This window comes from Hyla sarda, chromosome 1, assembly GCF_029499605.1.
Source record: "Hyla sarda isolate aHylSar1 chromosome 1, aHylSar1.hap1, whole genome shotgun sequence".
In the NCBI taxonomy this organism is placed as follows: Eukaryota; Metazoa; Chordata; class Amphibia; order Anura; family Hylidae; genus Hyla; species Hyla sarda.
Window position 1 is genome coordinate 137,280,493 of NC_079189.1, and position 19,244 is coordinate 137,299,736.

Genomic DNA, 19,244 nt, shown 5'->3' on the forward strand with positions numbered 1-19,244 from the left:
TGCCATTTAATTGAAGAAGAAGAAAAGCCAAAATACTACATGGACATAAGTATTCAGACCCTTTACTCAGTAATAAGTTTGAAGCACCATTGGCAGCTTCCAGTCTTCTAGTATGATGCCTCAAGGCTTGCACACCTACATTTGGAGATTTTCAGTCATTCTTCTCTGCAGATCCACTTAATTTCTGTCGGTTGGATGGGAGATGCAAGATGACAGCCATTTAAAGGGGTTATCCAGGAAAACTTGGCTCCAGAAAGTTAAACAGATTTGTAAAATACTTCTATCGAAACATCTTAATCCTTTCAGTACTTATGAGCTGCTTCTGTTGAGTTGTTCTTTTCTGTCTAAGTGCTCTCTGATGACACTTGTCTTGGGAACTGTCCAGAGTAGAAGCAAATCCCCATAGCAAACCTCTTCTACTCTGTGCAGTTCCAGAGACAAGCAGAGATGTCAGCAGAGAGCACAGTTGCCAGACAGAAAAGAACAACACAACTTCAGCAGCTGATAATTATTGGAAGGATTAAGATTTTGTAATAGAAGTCATTTACAAATCTGTTTAACTTTCTGGACTCAGTATATGATTTTTTGGGAAATATATGATTTTTCATATATATATATATATATATATATATATATATATATATATATATATATGAAAAAAATGTTTTTCCCTGGAATACCCCTTTAAGGTCTTTCCAGAGATATTCAATTGGTTCAAGTCAGCGCTCTGACTGAACACTCAAGGAAATTCACAGAGTTACCATTAAACCACTCCAAAGTTTTCTTGGCTGGGTGCATCGCACTGCGCTCAGCCTATCACCGGCCGCAGAGATGTCCCGCCTCGGCCGGTGATAGGCTGAGCGCAGTGTGACGATCCGCGCAAATGGAAAAAGGAAGAGGACTGGACTGAACAGCTGCAGCGGCGCTACTAGGTGGAACACAGGAAGATGAGTTAAAGTTTTTTTTATTTTTATTTTTTTTGCAGCCTATGCACAACGGAATGGAATTCTTTTCAGTGCACTACTCCTTTAAGGGAAAAATAGGCAGCATCCTTAAGGAATTAAATATAACTCTGCCACCCACTGTACCCTCTGAAAATAACTCTACCACACACTGTGTCATCTGAATATAATGCTGCCACATGGTATAACTGTGCCACCCCAGAAATTCTTTACAATATACACCAAACCGTGAAATTCAAAACAAACTGTGTCCCATGAAATCCAAAATATTACACTGTGCTCCAAAAATGTATTAATCATATACGTTGTCCACATAAATAAATTAATTCTATACTGTACCCCCATGAATCAACTTATTATACATGAATTATAGACTGTGCCCTATATATGAATGTAGTGCCCCACATTGCTTTATATGTAATAATGCCTCCTTAGTATAAATCTTCCCCCTATATTGCCCTTATATAATAATGCCTCCTTAGTATAAACCTTCCCCCTATATTGCCCTTATATAATAATGCCTCCTTTATATTAATCTCCCCTATATAATAATGCCCCCCCCCCCTTAGTATCAATCTACCCATATATTTCCCTTTATGTAATAATGGCCCCTTAGTATTATTCTCCCCATATATTGCTCTCTATATAAAAATGCCCCCTTAAATTAACCTCCCCCTATATTGCCCTCTATTTAATAATGTCCCCTTATTATTACTTCCCCCTATATTGTGCTTTATATAATAATGCCCCCTTAGTATAAATCTTCCTCTATATTACACTCTATGCAATAATGCCCCCCAGGTTGCTCTCCACCAAAGGTATGATGGCCCCTGTATTGACTACATTTAAAAAAAAATAATAACAGTAATACTTACCTATCCTAGGTTCCAATTATAAATAGAAGTTCTGTGTCTTCAGGCCTGAAGCTTTCAGCTGACAGCTCCTTGCACTGTGTACTATTCAAGAGCATCTGCATCTGTAAAAAGAAAATCACAGCTGAAGTTGTATTAGCTCTTTAAAACATAACTTTCCCTCATTTCCAATGCATCCCCCCCCCCCCAAGATAGATAGTAGGAGCTAATGCGGGGTTCATCAGTGGAACAATGATAGGAAAACAAACAATGCACAAACCCCGCCCCCCCCTCCAATATAGATAGTGGGAGCTAATGCGGGGTTCATCAGGGGAACATTGGTAGGAAAACAAACGATACATTTATGCCCCCCCTTCAATATAGATAGTGGGAGCTAATGCGGGGTTCATCAGAGGAACATTGGTAGGAAAACAAACGATACATTTATGCCCCCCCCCCCCCCTTCAATATAGATAGTGGGAGCTTATGCGGGGTTCAACAGGGGAACATTGGTAGGAAAACAAACATAAATAAATCCCAATTGATATGGCTACCATTAATGTTTGCCAAGAAAATAAAATAATACCCCTCATTCAGACCCATAGATGTAGTGGATGTGACAGGTGGGGGGCACAGGATGAGAGCATCTCCCCTGCAAAGCAGAAGGGAAGACACTGCTTCTTTGCAGGGGAGATGCTCTTATCCTGTGTCCCCCACTAGTGTTGAGTGGCATAGGCCATATTCGAATTTGCGATATTTTGCGAATATATGGACGAATATTCATCATATATTTGCTAAATTCGCATATTCGTAATATTCGTGTTTTATTTTCGCATATGCAAAAATTAGCATATGCGAAAACTAGCATATACAAAAATTAGCATAAGCGGAAATTCGCATATTCGTAATATTCGCGTTTTATTTTCACATATGAGAACATTCGCGTATGTGAAAATTAGCATATACAAAAATTAGCATAAGCGGAAATTCGCACGCCAGTCTCACACAGTAGTATTAGAGCCTTCTTTACACCACACAAGCTGGAAGCAGAGAGGGATGATCACTGTGATGTGTACTGTGAAGAAAAAAATATTCGGAATTACGAATATATAGTGCTATATTCGCGAATATTCGCGAATATGCGATATTCGCAAATAAAATTTGCATTGTGAATATTCGCGAGCAACACTATCCCCCACCTGTCACATCCACTACATCTATGGAAAAGCTTCGGGACTGTTATAATCTCCTCCTTTTCTTTGTTGTGTAGGAAATTACTTGTGTATATTTTTTATATGTTGATTAGAGATGAGCGAAGTTACAGTAATTCGATTCGTCACAAACTTCTCAGCTCGGCAGTTGCTGACTTTAGCCTGCATAAATTAGTTCAGCTTTCAGGTGCTCCGGTGGGCTGCAGACTCTCTCCTAGGACTGTATCCACCTTTTCCTGCCCACCGGAGCACCAGAAAGCTGAACTAATTTATGCAGGAAAAGTCATCAACTGCCGAGCCGAGAAATTTGTGACGAATTGAATCACTGTAATTGCGCTCATCTCTAATGTTGATGTTATTTAATTTGAGGACACTTTATTTTAAATGATATTAGTAAAAGTTATGTTTTAAAGAGCTAATACTACAGATTTTTTTCTATATTTCTATATTGGCTGACTTATCGGTACATCCCTTTACTTTTTTCAGTGATAGCATCTGCATCTGTAGGATGAAGATACAATTGAAGCTAGAGGCCCTCCTTTTTTCAATGAATGAATGATGCTAGAATTGAATTGTGTGCCAGAATTAAATGGGGCAAACAGTTATTTAAAGGGTACCTCTCATCAAATAAACTTTTGATATATTTTAGATTAATGAATGTTGAATAACTTTCCAATAGCATGTTAATGAAAAATATGCTTCTTTCTATTGTATTTTTCCCGATCAGTCCTGTCAGCAAGCATTTCTGACTTGTGCTGGAGTCCTAAACACTCAGAGCTGCCAGCCTGCTTTGTTCACAGCCAAACAGGCTGTGAACAAAGCAGGCTGGCAGCTCTGAGTGTTATCCTTTGTGAACAAAGCAGACTGGCAGCTCGTAGTGTTTAGGACTCCAGCATGAGTCTGAAATGCTTGCTGCCAGGACTGGTAAGGAGACCCCTAGTGGTCATTTCTTCAAAGTGGAAAATTAAATAGAAAGAAGCATATTTTTTAATAACATGCAATTGTAAAGTTATTATGCATACATTAATCTATAATATATCAAAAGTTTTTTTTTGATGAGCGGTACCCTTTAATAAATGGATGTTACTACAATTATGCAATTAAATACATGCATCATTTTTTATTAAGCTATATGTATTGAGAAGGTTAAGTCATGCCTATTTATTTACCCCAAAAAATGTAAATGATAAGTATAACATTAAAACTAGTAAAGTCCGTAGACTGCGGACTAAAAGTCTATGCAGGATTAGAAGAATGTATCTAGAAGATGTGTTAAATGGTGTCTTCTTGCAGATTCCTTCTGTTACATGGGCAGTTTGTCTTTCACTTTGTCTATGAAAAAGTCTTAATGTCTATCCCTGTAAGGCATAGCCAGACTTAACTTAGATTTATGGGACTGATAAGTCAGCAGAAAAAGACTGTATACTTAGCTGACATTTAAAGCAAGGCAAAATGATAAGGTCCTTTGCATTCAAGGCATACTTTGAAAGCACAAGACTAATTTGTTTCAATGTAAATACTGTGTATGTGTAATGATACTAAAATATTGAGTATGAATGAGATAGACATCAGTAAGGGCAGAAAAAGGCTGAATGGTTAATGCCATCATCTCTTTCTAATGATGTTCACTAAAAATAAAAACATATAACAAATATAGAAGTCAGATACTGTAATTTAGAACATTATTTTGAGTTTTAAATATCATTGTGTAACAATTTTGTAAATGTGTTTTGCGCTATGTTAGGCTTATTTTCACAATCTAGCTTAGAGTCAGATCCTTCTGAATAAAATCTCCATTTCTCTATAAAAATAGTTCTTCATATATTATTAAGCATCTCCATCTTATATAATACATCATTTAACAGCATTTCTACCCAAACATAAAAATGGCCCTGTATTTATAAATATGAAATACTTTATGGACTGTTTAAGAGGCTGTCTCATCTCTGAGTGTTACCCAGGGGATTGCTTTAAGACTGGCTCCTGAAGTCCATGGCAAAGGCTGCAGTTTGTTACTCACTTCCCAAAGAGTCAGTGGCCACAGCTAAGGAAATGTACAGTAGTTGGACTACAAGTAAGGATCTGGGAATCTGAAACACATTAGCTACAATGCATTTTTCGAGAGTGCGGGTGAACCTGAGTAAAATGATGTATATCTTTAAAAAGATAAACTAATGTACCATATTTTTCGCCCTATAGGATGCACCGGTGTATAAGACGCACCCAATTTATAGGTGCAAAATCTAAAAAAATAAAGATTTTGAACCCAATAGTGGTCTTCAACCTGCGGACCTCCAGATGTTGCAAAACTACCATGCTGGGAGTTGTAGTTTTGCAACATCTGGAGGTCCGCAGATTGAAGACCACTGGTATAGGAGGTAATACTCACGTGTCCCCGCCGCTCTGGACCCGTCACCGCTGCCCTGGATGTCGCTCCATCGCTGTCGCCGTGTCCCCGTCGCTCCGGAACGTCTCTGCTGCCGGCCGGGTATCCTCGCTCTCCGTCACCGCCATCACGTCGTTACGCACGCCGATGCACGTACGCGACGACGTGATGACGAGGAAGGAGAGCGCCGGCCATACAGGGGATCCCTGAACGGAGAAGACATGGAGGAGGCAGGTAAGGTCCCTCCCGGTGTCCTGTAAGCACTAGCACTAACCTGGCTATTAAGTCGGGCTGTTCGGGACCGGTACGGTGAAATCGCGGCGGTCCCGAACAGCCTGACTGAACAGCCAGGTTAGTGTAACTTTCCCTTCAGACGCGGCGGTCAGCTTTGATCGCCGCGTCTGAAGGGTTAATACAGGGCATCACCGCGATCGGTGATGTCCTGAATTAGCCGCGGGTCCCGGCCGTTGATGGCCGCAGGGACCGCTGCGATAGGGGTGTATTCGCCGTATAAGATGCACCGAATTTTTCCCCCCAGTTTTGGGGAAGAAAAAGTGCGTCTTATACGGCGAAAAATACGGTACCTTGCTCTGTGTGGTGGACCATTGTGAGCTTCATATTCTTATCTATGCTTTTACCATGGAAATGTTTGTTTATATGTTCTATTTTACAAGCAGTTATGTTTATGATTCGGGTTACGTCCCGACATCACTGTTCCATGTTGCTATATTGTGCTTCATCAATAAAATTGATATGTTTGACACTAAAAAGATAAATCCAGCTGTTTTACAGGCTCTGTTGCTAGTATGCAAATATGTCCCTCCTTCCTCCGTGCTCTCATATGCCTGCCCATCTGTTGATGTGGGAGCCAATGCCCACATGAGTGCTTTGCTAGAAAAAATAGAGCGTTCACGTGGGCATAGGCTGCTCATCAATAGGACGTGAGGAGTAATAAAGAGGAAACTGTATCTGTGCTCTGTTATTCTAGCAGAGTGCACATGTGGGCACAAGCTCTTACATCATTAGAATGGGAGAGAGAAAATGTATGCATATACAACCGATAGGCGGGCATATGGGAGCACAGAGGAAGGAAGCAGGGAAGCTCAGAAAGCCAGCTCCCGCCTCCCTTGTGCAAAGGAGGCTATAACTCAGAAACGGCTGGACCGATTTTTGTTATTCCTCATTTTACCCAGTGTATCAGGTTTAGTGTGGATGAACCGTCTCTCGGTTTACCTTTAATAAGCATGAAGTTTTATTGAAGAGCACTGGCTTACTGTAATGTTTTGTTTTATGCCTTAGGGATGTAACCATGCACTATTAAATGTCCAGGTTGGTTAAGTTGATTTTTCTTTATTGTTAAACTAATGCACTATAGCATTACAGCATGTCAATAAACCGCAAAAAAATGTATAGACAGACTAGGTCTAGCAGTGCAAAATATGCTGCTTATTAGTGGCTCCCTGCCCCGGTTCACAGAGAAAGACCACCTCTGTGAAGTCCATGTGTGACGTCTTCAAACTCCATGGTAAGGAAAGCATAGTGGCCCTGATTTACTAAGAGTGTTGGGTTTTATTAGAGTGGAATGTTGTTTCATATTTACATGATTCCACCCTATTTACTATGGGGATTCACAGTTCTGACCAACTTTTTCTTAGTGGAAATTTCCAGCCAGGATTTTCTGTGAATTAAAAAAAGTTAATAGGTTGAGTTGTGAGAATACGGTCCTTTTCCGGTTGAAAACACCCCTTTTCCCAGCCCTGCAATGTGCCAAAAAATCTGATGCAGACACAGTTTGCACCATAATTTGGGGCACAATCCAACAAAACAGGTGGCGTTTACAAGGCTAAATCAGGGCCAGTGTGTTATTACCAGTTTCTGCATGTGTTTATTGAGACAAAAAGAGCTTCAATGTTATCAGCATTTGTGACTGATATATTATTAAACATAAGGGAATAGGTTAACTTTGAGGTTCAGAGGAGACTCTCTTGGGATAGATACCATCAGTGTTGAGTCATAGGGCGCTTCTAACTCTTTTTCATAGTGGATATTTTCCACTAAATCATTTAAACTGTGACCAGGATCTAAGAGCTGTGGAGAAGGACTCACAAACAAGTGCACAATACGGCTAAATCCTGTGAATTTGCTGGTAAGAGCGTGTACCGGTTGCTATGACAACTTGTAACTGATGTTGACAACCATGTAATAGAACATCAGAGGATATATCTTTAAGCTTTGACACCCATGGACAAAATGTGTATTGCATTTGCATTAGAAAGAAAGTTAGTAAAATATCTTAGCATGAACCTGGAATTTACAATAAAAGGGTGTGACTTGTGAATTATATTACAAATGTGTCACAAGCTGCAGAAACCTTCTCATGGACAATAGTGATGAGGTCACTGAATATCACCCATCCAGCAGTTTTCATGAAAAAACGTCTGTTCTGCATTGTGTATCTTACATGTGAAAATGCTATTTACATGACATAAATCAGATTAAACATACACTGGTCAACGTCAATTTAGCAAAATAAAATGACACCATGCACCGAGAACTGTTATAAAATAGAGGAAATGTGTAAGAATATACCCTGCATGTTTTTATAGTAGCATTACAGTGTAAGGGGAGGTAAAGTGTTAAGTTCACACACTTTTCTTTTAACAATAAGTACTTGTATTTGTACTTAAATACTTGTAGTATTTGTATACCAGCCCCACAGAACCAGCCCCACAGACTTTGAGTCAAAGGGCACAGTATCCGGTACGCAACATGACAGACTTAAAGGGAATTGGTCATCAGTGTCGTCCCTACCATTACCTACCTTCCTTAATCTGGTGACTACCAACAGGTGACACTGATGAAAAATTCTCTTTAGCCCCTTAGGGAAGACAGGTTTTTTCATTTTTGCACTTTTGTATTTTCCACCTCACCTTCTAAAAATCAGAAAGCTTTCAATTTTACACCTGCAGACCCATATGAGGGATTGTTTTTTGCGCCACCAATTTTACTTTGTAATGACATCAATCATTTCACCACAAAATTAATGGCGAAACAAAAAAAAAAATATTTGTGGAGCATAATTGGGAAAAAACGCCATTTTGTAAATATTTTGGGGGCTTCCAATTCTACGCAGTGAACTTTTCTGTAAATATTAAACCATATCTTTATTCTGTAGGTCCATACACTCACAAGAATACATCATTTATGTTGGTTTTATTTTACTACTTTAAAAAATTGCACTATAATTAGTATCTTTAAAATTGTCATCTTCTGACCCCTATAACTTTTTTATTTTTCCATATACAGGGATGTAAGAGGGCAAAATTTTTGTGCCGTGATTTGATGTTTTTATTGGTACCATTATTGTTTTGATGGGACTTTTTGATTGTTTTTAATACAGTGACCAAAAATACGGACTTTTGGCCTTTGGAATTCTTTTTACTTGTACGCCATTGACTGTGCGGTTTAATTAACATTATATTTTTATAGTTCTGACATTTACGCACACGACAGTGCAACATATGTTTATGTTTATTTTTGCATGTGTGTCTATATATATATATATATATATATATATATATATTTTGTGACGAACCGTCTTGGGGATTAGCTCTCGGATCGTCCTGGTCACTTGCCACGGTACACGTTCCTCACAATAACACAGCAGACCACAGTTCCTCATACAAGTCCGGCTCCTCGCCAGCTTTATTCCCACAGGTTGCAGGTAAAACAAAACATAAACAGGAACAAAATAAAGCCCTAGACCGTCTGGTCACTGACTATACATGTAAGCATGCCCTGTCTATCAACTGGTGAGCTTCCCTCATCCAGTTAAAAACCTGTGCCATCTGCAACCTGTTTTGCTACCAGTTCACACCCGAACCTGGACCACTTGAAGTGCCTTCTGCGTGTTACCTAAACAGGGCCCATGTGTCTCCCCTCTAACAGCCAGCATACTGTTTCCAAGGGAGAGCCCCAACTATTCTGTTTCCTTTCCTTTTAAACACACTTCCCAATCCTGATACCTCATTAATCAGGCCACAGGTGGATTCTCCAGAGTTAGCAAGGGAAATACACCCTTTCCTTGCCACAGTGCCACAATATATATTCTTTGTATATATATATATATATATATATATATACATTTTATTTATTTATTTTTTTAAATTGGAGAAGGGGGGTGATTCAAACTTTTATTTGCAAAGGGCTTGAATCACATTTATTAACTTTTTTTTTGTCCCTTTAGGGGACTATTACATGCAATCCTTAGATTGCATACATTGAACAATGTTATGCCATAGCATACAGTAGCATTGATCGGTGTTATCTGTGCTCCCTTGCTCCAGCCTGCAGAGCCTGGCTGGAGCATCGAGGCACAGATTGGACAGTGAGGAGACAGGTAAGGGCCCTCCCGCCATCCTCTCATCTGTTCGGGATGCTGTGATTTCACTGCGGTGGTCCCAAATAGCCCGCTGAGCTAACCGACATGTGTTTTCTCCTATTTTAGACGGTGCAATCAACATTGATCTCAGCATCTTAAGGGTTAATACCAGATATCAGCCTAATCGGCGATGTCTGGTATTAGCCACAGGTCCTGGTTGCTGATAGCAACCAGGACCCACCGGGTAGTAAGAGCGCTCAACTCCTGAGCACGATTCACATAACGGGAGCAAGCAATAGACATAAATATACATCCATTGTCATTAAGGGGTTAATAATAGTAATAATAAATATCTATCTATCTATCTATCTATCTATATATATATATATATATATATATATATATATATATATAAAAACAAACAATAGCAGCAGCACATTCAAGGTGCCACCAAGCAAAAGCGGGTTCAGGCAGTCTGTGAGAGATTAACCTTTCAGAACTCAGGGTTTTTCCCTTTTTGCACTTTTGTTTTTTCCTCCTCACCTTCTAAAAATCATACCACTTTCGGTTTTCCACATACAGACCTATATGATGGGAATGCTTTTTTTTTTATAATCATTTTAGACTTGGTGATCAACTTTGATCGGCTTGACTAAGGGGTTAATGCCAGACATCACCACGATTGGTGATGTCCGGCATTAGGCATGGGTCCTGGCCATTGATAGCCACCAGGACCACCACGCTATGATGCGGGGACAGCCCGTGACCCCACATCATAGTAGAGGAGTAGGCGCAAGATGTGCAGGTATGAGTGGTTATTTAAACTTTTTTTTTTTTGCTATTTTCCCAGCAATATTTTATTAAAGGATTGAGGTTTATACTTACCCACAATGACTTTGAGTTCCAACAGCTAATATACTTGCAGCATACTGGTACAGCTATGGGGTCGAAGATGGCACCAAGTTTTTCTAATTTGTTTGTTGGCCTCTTTGAGAAGCAAGTTGTTTATCCCCACTCTCTTTTTAAACACTGACAATTTTACAAAAGCCATATAGATGATATATTTTTATCTGGAGTGGAAGCTATGTGGAACTAAACCAATTTTTATCTGCTCTCGATAATAATGACTGGGGTCTCAGTTTTACACAATCTGTTTTTAACGATAATGCAGAGTTTGTAGATGTGTTAGTGTTCCATGTTGATTCTGATAAATTACAGAGAAAAACATTTAAAAAAAAAAGTTGATAGCAATAGCTATCTGTAATTTTCGAGTGCTCACTATAAAAAGTGGATTACGAACATACCTTTTGGTCAGTTCAAACGGATTAGGCAGAATTGCTTATCAGTAACTGACTTCTATGAACAGAATAATATATTAAAAGCCAGGTTTCTAGCACCTAGCAGGCTTAAGAACAGCATGCACATTAACCCTACATTTTTGGATAGAATAGGTAGCTATTGGTGCGGTTTCCTTAGATGCAAATGTTGTGCTGGGATATCTAACAGGGTTAAAATATTCACCCCTAGAAACACCAATGAATCCTTTCTTAACTGCATTTCCAAATTTGTTATTTATTTATTACAGTATCCCTGTGGTTTGCAGTATATTGGGTGCACAATTCAGTGTTTGAGAGACAGAATTAACAAACACAGGAGTAATCCTAAATTGGGGTTCATGCTACACAGTGTTTCTAGGCATATGGTGGAATTTCGCCTTTGGAGTTATTTCGGTTACTCCCATTGAAGGTATTCCGAGAGAGAATTCACAAAGTTTCTCTCTGTTGAAAAGAAGAGAGAATTATTGGATCTATAAACTACGCACTTTAATACCTTTTAGGACTCAACAAGCTTATTGAAAGCTCTCTGTAACTTAGTCTTTTATATATACACACCCTAGGTCCATTTAAAAATTATTTTAATAATATTTTGTTATATTTATATGGTTTTTATCTCTTTCATTCTAGATTACCCTGTGTGTTGCTGTCTATTTTGGGTAACTAATACTGTATGGCCATGTATTGTTATGAAATAATTTTTATTCTCTTGGCATACAAATGTATTCTTTTAGTTTTTTTTATCCCCTTGCTGCTAATCATCTAGCACTACTATTAGACCTCTTGTGAGCCAGCTGCTAATTATTCTGCTGCTATATATGTTGCCATTAAATGTTGCTGCTATATATGCTTTGATCCATTTTTGCTGCTAGTTATATTGCTAATTATTCTGCTGCTATATATACTGCTATTTAATTTCGCTGCTATATATTTGCTGCTATCCATCTTTGCTGTGAGTTATATGAGCCAGTGTATCAATTTGTTCATCTGGTCTTATTGCCTTATGCATCAGTATATCTTATTGCTCTTTGACCATGTTTGGTGCTGTTTTTCTTCCTGCCAACTAATCTGCTGCTATACATGTTATTTTCTATTTTCTTTATTTATGTTGCCATGTGCTATTAGCTATTATGCCCCCCCGGTCCTTTATTATGGTTGAATACTACTGTCCTATTATTGCTATCTACTATTATTTAATGCCGCTATTGTTGTAATACTGTAAGAATATGCACAATTGTTCATATTTCCATTATCGATTTGTATGTGCTGATCGTCTTTTCACTCTTTTATTTCCGTGTTTGACAGTCTTTTCATTTGGTCTCTATACTTACGTTGCCTCTATTTTTATCTTTAGGAGCGTCAACAGTGGCCGCGGACATCCGTATGACTTCGCCTATGACAGCGCGAGGTTGCTTACCTTCCCTGCAGCCGCATATGACCGGGCTCACTCCTCTGTGATGTGTTTGGTGAGGTTGACGTCACGTGATCTCCGGCCCTGGTGACGCGTCCTTGACCACATAGTCTCAAGCTCCGTTATACAATGCTGGATTACTACAGGAGCGTGGATACTAGATGTTTATTTACGCTTCATTGAACCTTGTTCCCATGCAACACTACTGGTGCAAGTTAACGAAGGGCATGCTGTGATCTTTAGTTGTGAAGTTCTGTTGTTTGTATTTTCTTGATTTTATTGTCACCTCTCTAACTCTGGACTCTGTTTTAACTATGTATTATGATGCAAGTCTGTTATAACTTTTCTTCTACACTTTTTATTGATTTGTATGTTTTGTGTGTAAGCCCTGCCCACTTTATGTTGGCGCCCATTTAATTGTATATAAAGCTCTGCTTGTGATATGTTATGTATGCCAATCTGAGGGAGGGGGACAGAGCCTCTGAAACATGTCATTGGATTTTTATCACCATTAACCCCTTAACGACGCAGGACGTATATTTACGTCCTGCGCCGGCTCCCGCGATATGAAGCGGGATCGCGCCGCGATCCCGCATCATATCGCGTCGGTCCCGGCGCTAATCAACGGCCGGTACCCGCGGCTAATACCACACATTGCCGATCGCGGCGATGTGCGGTATTAACCCTTTAGAAGCGGCAGTCAAAGCTGACCGCCGCTTCTAAAGTGAAACTGAAAGTATCCCGGCTGCTCAGTCGGGCTGTTCGGGACCGCCGCGGGGAAATCGCGGCATCCCGAACAGCTGATCGGACACCGGGAGGGCTCTTACCTGCCTCCTCGGTGTCCGATCGACGAATGACTGCTCCGTGCCTGAGATCCAGGCAGGAGCAGTCAAGCGCCGATAATGCTGATCACAGGCGTGTTAATACATGCCTGTGATCAGGATGAGAGATCAGTGTGTGCAGTGTTGTAGGTCCCTATGGGACCTATAACACTGCAAAAAAAAAGTTAAAAAAAAGTGTTAATAAAGGTCATTTAACCCCTTCCCTAATAAAAGTTTGAATCACCCCCCTTTTCCCATAAAAAAAACAAAACAGTGTAAAAAAAATAAAATAAACATATGTGGTATCGCCGCGTGCGTAAATGTCCGAACTATAAAAATATATCATTAATTAAGCCGTACGGTCAATGGCGTACGCGCAAAAAAATTCCAAAGTCCAAAAAAGCGTATTTTGGTCACTTTTTATAACATAAAAAAATGAATAAAAAGTGATGAAAAAGTCCGATCAAAACAAAAATCATACCGATAAAAACTTCAGATCACGGCGCAAAAAATGAGTCCTCATACCGCCCCGTACGTGGAAAAATAAAAAAGTTATAGGGGTCAGAAGAGGACATTTTTAAACGTATAAATTTTCCTGCATGTAGTTATGATTTTTTACAGAAGTGCGACAAAATCAAACCTATATAAGTAGGGTATCATTTTAACCGTATGGACCTAGAGAATAATGATAAGGTGTAATTTTTACCGAAATATGCACTGCGTAGAAACGGAAGCCCCCAAAAGTTACAAAATGACGTTTTTTTTTTCGATTTTGTCGCACAATGATTTTTTTTTCCGTTTCGCCGTGCATTTCTGGGTAAAATGACTAATGTCACTGCAAAGTAGAATTGACGACGCAAAAAATAAGCCATAATATGGATTTTTAGGTGGAAAATTGAAAGGGTTATGATTTTTAAAAGGTAAGGAGGAAAAAACGAAAGTGCAAAAACGGAAAACCCTGAGTCCTTAAGGGGTTAAGCATAGTGCTACTAGACACTTTTACTATCCTTCAGCATCCGGCTTGGTATTATTGGAACTTAGGGCAGGGACCATGTACAAGGTTCTGTTTTGTTGCTTTCTTCAATGCTTTCTTCAATGCTTTCTTCAATTTACATTCATTCCCTCCCTCCCTCCGCCTCTCCCACTCCTCCCCGCTCTGCATTTTCGTCTACTGCATACTTTATATGTTTATGTATGTATCTCTAACAGGCTCCAATCCCCATTAACTCTCACATAGCAGGACTCCCAGCCCCTCCTCAACTCACACATAGCTGGACTCAAAGCCACTACCCTCCTTTACACATAGCAGGACTCCCACCCCCCCCCCCCCCACCTCTCATATAGCAGGACTTCCAGTTCCTCCTCACCTCCCACATAGCAGGACTCCCAGCCTCTTCTCACCTCACACATAGTAGGACTTCCAGCCCATCATCACCTCTCACATAGCAGGACTCCCAGCCCCCCTCAACTCTCACATAGCAGGACTCCCAGCCCCCCTCCTTACACATAGCAGGACTCCAGCCCCCCCCCCATCTTACATATAGCAGGAATCCCAGCCCCCTACACCTCACACATAGCAGGACTCCCTCACCTCACACATAGAAGGACTCCCAGCCCTCCCCCTTTTACACATAGCAGGACTCCCAGCCCTCCCCCTCTTACACATAGCAGGACTCCCAGCCCCCCCGCCCCTCACCTCACACATAGCAGGACCCCCAGCCCCCCTCACCTCACACATAGCAGGACTCCCAGCCCTCCCTCTGAGGTTCCTCTCACCCAGTGCAGCAAATCTTCCCCTGAGCAGTATCTGTTCCTGTGTGTTAGCAGGAAGAATAGGAGCCTGAAGAGCAGAGAAGAGGCAGAGAGGAGAGGCAGCAGTGAGTGTCCTGTCTGTACTGTATGCAGTTCAGACTCTGTAGAGCCTCCACTCACTGGGCGAGATTTATCAAAACCTGTGCAGAGGAAAAGTTGCCCAGTTGCCCATAGCAACAAATCAGATCACTTCTTTCTTTTTTAACAAGGCCTCTGCAAAATGAAAGAAGCGATCTGATTGATTGCTATGGGCAACTGGGCAACTTTTCCTTTGCCCAGGTTTTGATAAATCTCCCCCATTGTGTCAGCCTGTCGGTCTCATGACCTGTATGTGAGGCTGCAGCTGCGGTGCACAGCTCCTGCACAAGGGAGCTAGTGGTTGAATATTGTGCCCAGAGCATCATACTAGTCTATAAGTAAGTTCAGTTCAGTATGGTTGCCCTATCTTTGTAGTCAAGGGTCAATGTAGCATTCTGAATATGAAAGCAAAGGCTTACAAATGTATTTTAAGTTCCTTCATTCAGTCACCTGTTCAATAACTGTTTAATGGTAAGTTCACACGTACGCAGATTTAATGCACATGATTTGCTGCTGTAGGTTTTAATGTAAACTAAATGATTCTAATCTGCAGTTACAAATCCTGCGCATCGAATCTGCGCAGGATCCTGTATGTGTGAACTTACCCTAATAGGGGTAATCCAGGCTGAGTACATTCAAAATATATCCCCTATTCACAGAATGGGGGATAAGCATCTGATCATAGGGGATTTGACTGTTGGAACACCCCACTATCTCCAGAACAGGGCCCAATCCCTCTCTGTGCATGAACCGGCGTGTTGGCATGCTCCCCTTGTATTCTGTATGTGAGTTCCGGAGATACCGGAGTACAGGGCTCATGTCTATCCGAATCTCCCATAGACAGTTCATGGAGTACATGCCACCACGCAGCTACATGCACAGGGAGAAACAAGGCCCCATTCTAGAGATCTCATTGGGAGGGGTTGCAGGGGTGCAGAGTGTCATCTCCCAAACACACATTGATGGACTATCCTGAGGAAAGGTCAACAAAGTAAAAGTCCCGGAAAACACCTTTATAGAATCTACTTCTAATGCCTTGGGGCCAAATACTATAGAACAGAGGTCTTATGGAGTCCATGCTATAAAAGATCAGGGCTATTTTAAATGGGCACTCTCATGAACTTTAAAAAAAAAAATTATATATATATATATATATATATATATATATATATATATATATATATAAGTTGTAGTACTTATGTACTACAACATATTTCTAATATACTTCAATTATTTTTTTGGTCATTAAAACATTTTATTTTGCATTTGAAATCCTGACACTAGGGGTCTCCCTCCTACTGGCCGGCTGCAGGCTGCTGTGACGTCACAGCTTAATTCGGACCAATCCTGGTTGGGCATTGGTCCAAATTCAGTCAGCCTGCACTCACTCCCTGCCTGTCAATCAGACGGGGGGGGGGGGCGGAGAGCGAGAGCTTTGAACACTAAGGATGCATGCATTGGCTGCCTGGCCTCGCACACCGGCCCCGCCTCCTGGCATAATCTCAGTGCTACGCTGCTGCCGCCTCAAAACTATCCTGCACTTGGGTATATCTTTTTCGGCCGGGCAGAGGGGGTGGGGTGGCGGTTTGCGCAACGGGGTTTGGAGTAGCGGGTTGCGCGGTGGCTGTGGCCAAGGCCATAGCAAAGATATTGTTTTCAGCACAGGGTGCCTCCAGTTGTTTCACCACTACAACTCCCAGAATGCCCTGACAGCCAATAGATGTCAGGTCAAGCTGGGAGTTGTAGTGGTGAAACAGCTGGAGGTACACTGTATAGATGAGCTTAGGGTGGAAGTCGGCCCCCTGCAGGCATCAGTGATGTCTGCCTGGTAAGTGAACACACTACCAGGTAGATAAAAAGGCATTTCTAAGATAGTAAAAAAAAGGCAGGGAGGGGGTTAGGGATATATGGGCAATAGGCAGGGACAGAAAAAAAATAAAGGATGGTGGGAGCTACTCTTTAAGAGTAGGTGATATCGACAAGGTATGAGGTATCAGTGTGGCAGTTTCTCAAAATGGAAGAGGATGGTTATTTTTTACCATTTATTGTGCCCAGCAAATGAAAGCTACAGTACATAATGTTCATGGTAGAGTATTGTTGGTGAGACCTGCTCCTGTTCTTGTTTTTTCTTGCTTATAAACTACATTTTCATTCATTAAAAAGGTTTCTTAAAATATATAGAACTTAATATCATGCATCATTTACCCATAGCACTCAATTTAGGTCACTGATTTTATAGTTCTACACCTGCTAATAATGAATGCATACATATATTTATTATTTAAACTTTCCTGCTCGGTCATGCAACATACCACGCTAGAATGCACACTCATGTTTATACATGTTCTCTTAATTCCTTTCACTCACTGCCTTAGTCCTAGTTAGTTAACAGAAACATCCTTCTGGGGTATTTTAAAGATATTTAAAGGGGTATTCCAGTAAAAGTTAAACAGATTTCTAAATTACTTCTATTAAAAAAATATTAATCCTTCCAGTACTTATCAGCTGCTGAAGTTGAGATGTTCTTTTCTGTCTGACAACAGTGCTCTCTGCTGACACCTATCTGTCTGTCTCAGGTACTGTCCAGAGCATGAGAGGTTTGCTATAGTGATTTGCTCCTATTCTGGACAGTTCCTGAGACAGACAGAGGTGTCAGCAGAGAGCACTGTTGTCAGACAGAAAAGAACAACTCAATTTCAGCAGCTGATACTGGAAGGATTGATGGAAAACTGTCACCCTGATCACCCACACTAAACCCAATACACTGGGTTATAGTGTGGGTGACCAGGAATCCAAAGAGGGGTCACTTACTATAATCGATGCTAAGGTTCCTGAAATATTAGCTGGCAAAGTTCCCTTCTGAATTCAGGGAATCGCGCGCAGGAGGCAAGGCCCCGCCGGCTGACCTCAATCTCAATCAGCCGTCCCCTTAGTTAGCATATTCATATTCTGCGACTCCATGTCCTAGTGACATGAGTCGCATGTCATGTGAGCGCTGCGCTCTGTTAGTAGAGCGCATGCACCGGCAGTTTACATACAGCTCTCATGACCTGAGCTCTGACTGCTGAAAGCAGTCATGTGAGAGCTGTAGAGCTGCCGACGCATGCACTCTACCGACAGAGCGCAGCGCTCACGTGACATGCGCCTCACGTCACTAGGATGTGAAGTTGCAGAATATGAATATGCTAACTAAGGGGACGGCTGATTGAGAAGACAGAAAAAAGCAGGGGCGGCTGGCCGGCGGGGCCCTGCCTCCTGCATGTGACTCCCTGAATTCAGAAGGGAACTTTGCCAGCCAATATTTCGGGAACTACAGCATCAATTATAGTAAATGACCCCTCTTTGGATTCCTAGTCACACACACTATAACCCAGTGTATTGGGTTTAGTGTGGGTGATCAGGGTGACAGTTTTCCTTTAAGTACAGGTAGTACTGGTAGAATTAAGATTTTTTTTTATAGAAGTCATTTACAAATCTGTTTAACTTTCTAGAGCCAGTTGATGTGAAAAAAAATTATAATTGTTTTTAACTGGAATACCCCCTTAATATGTCTCTTAATCTCTGTTCACATTAGGTTACATGCCACATACACTAAATAAAATCATAGACTCCTATCTAAAAGTCAAAAGTAATGTCCGGTTGGGATGGTACACATTGGCTTCATTGTACAAAAAAGCAGGAAATGCAGTCTGGAGTGCTGAGGGGTGTGTGTGCAGCCTTATCCAATCATAGCTAATCTCACACTGAACTGCTCTGGGCTATGTGTAGCATAGTGAGGGAGGAAGTTCTCCCCTGTATGGCTTGAGATGTTGTCATGCTTGCTGGGGAATGCCCCTTCCCAGGCGGTGAATCTGACTAAGACTGAGCAGGAAATACAGAGCAATATCAAGGTAGAAAACTAATAAATAATAAAAATAAAGGCAGGGAGTGGTTTATCATGATGGGAGCAGTGAACTGGAAGGATTATAAAATGTAACAAGATCATGAGAGGTACTCT

General features: G+C 40.9%; 2 long non-coding RNA genes across 3 annotated transcripts in view; one reads left to right on the forward strand and one right to left on the reverse strand.

The window, feature by feature from the left end:
• LOC130358577 (uncharacterized) overlaps window positions 1–12,938 on the forward strand; it is a 32,050-nt gene extending 19,112 nt beyond the window's left edge. Inside the window, exons 4-5 of one of the 2 annotated variants that reach the window (XR_008889574.1) lie at window positions 11,756–11,784; window positions 12,480–12,938. This is a non-coding gene — a long non-coding RNA (uncharacterized LOC130358577). The remainder of the gene's footprint in view (window positions 1–11,755; window positions 11,785–12,479) is intronic. The other variant, XR_008889577.1, reaches the window with a different exon arrangement.
• Window positions 61–18,228, reverse strand: LOC130358584 (uncharacterized). Its single transcript, XR_008889579.1, has 3 exons — window positions 18,059–18,228; window positions 1,838–1,938; window positions 61–184 (listed from the first exon to the last, which is right to left on the reverse strand). It is a non-coding gene; the product is annotated as an uncharacterized LOC130358584 (long non-coding RNA).
• Between the last annotated feature and the right edge of the window lie 1,016 nt (window positions 18,229–19,244).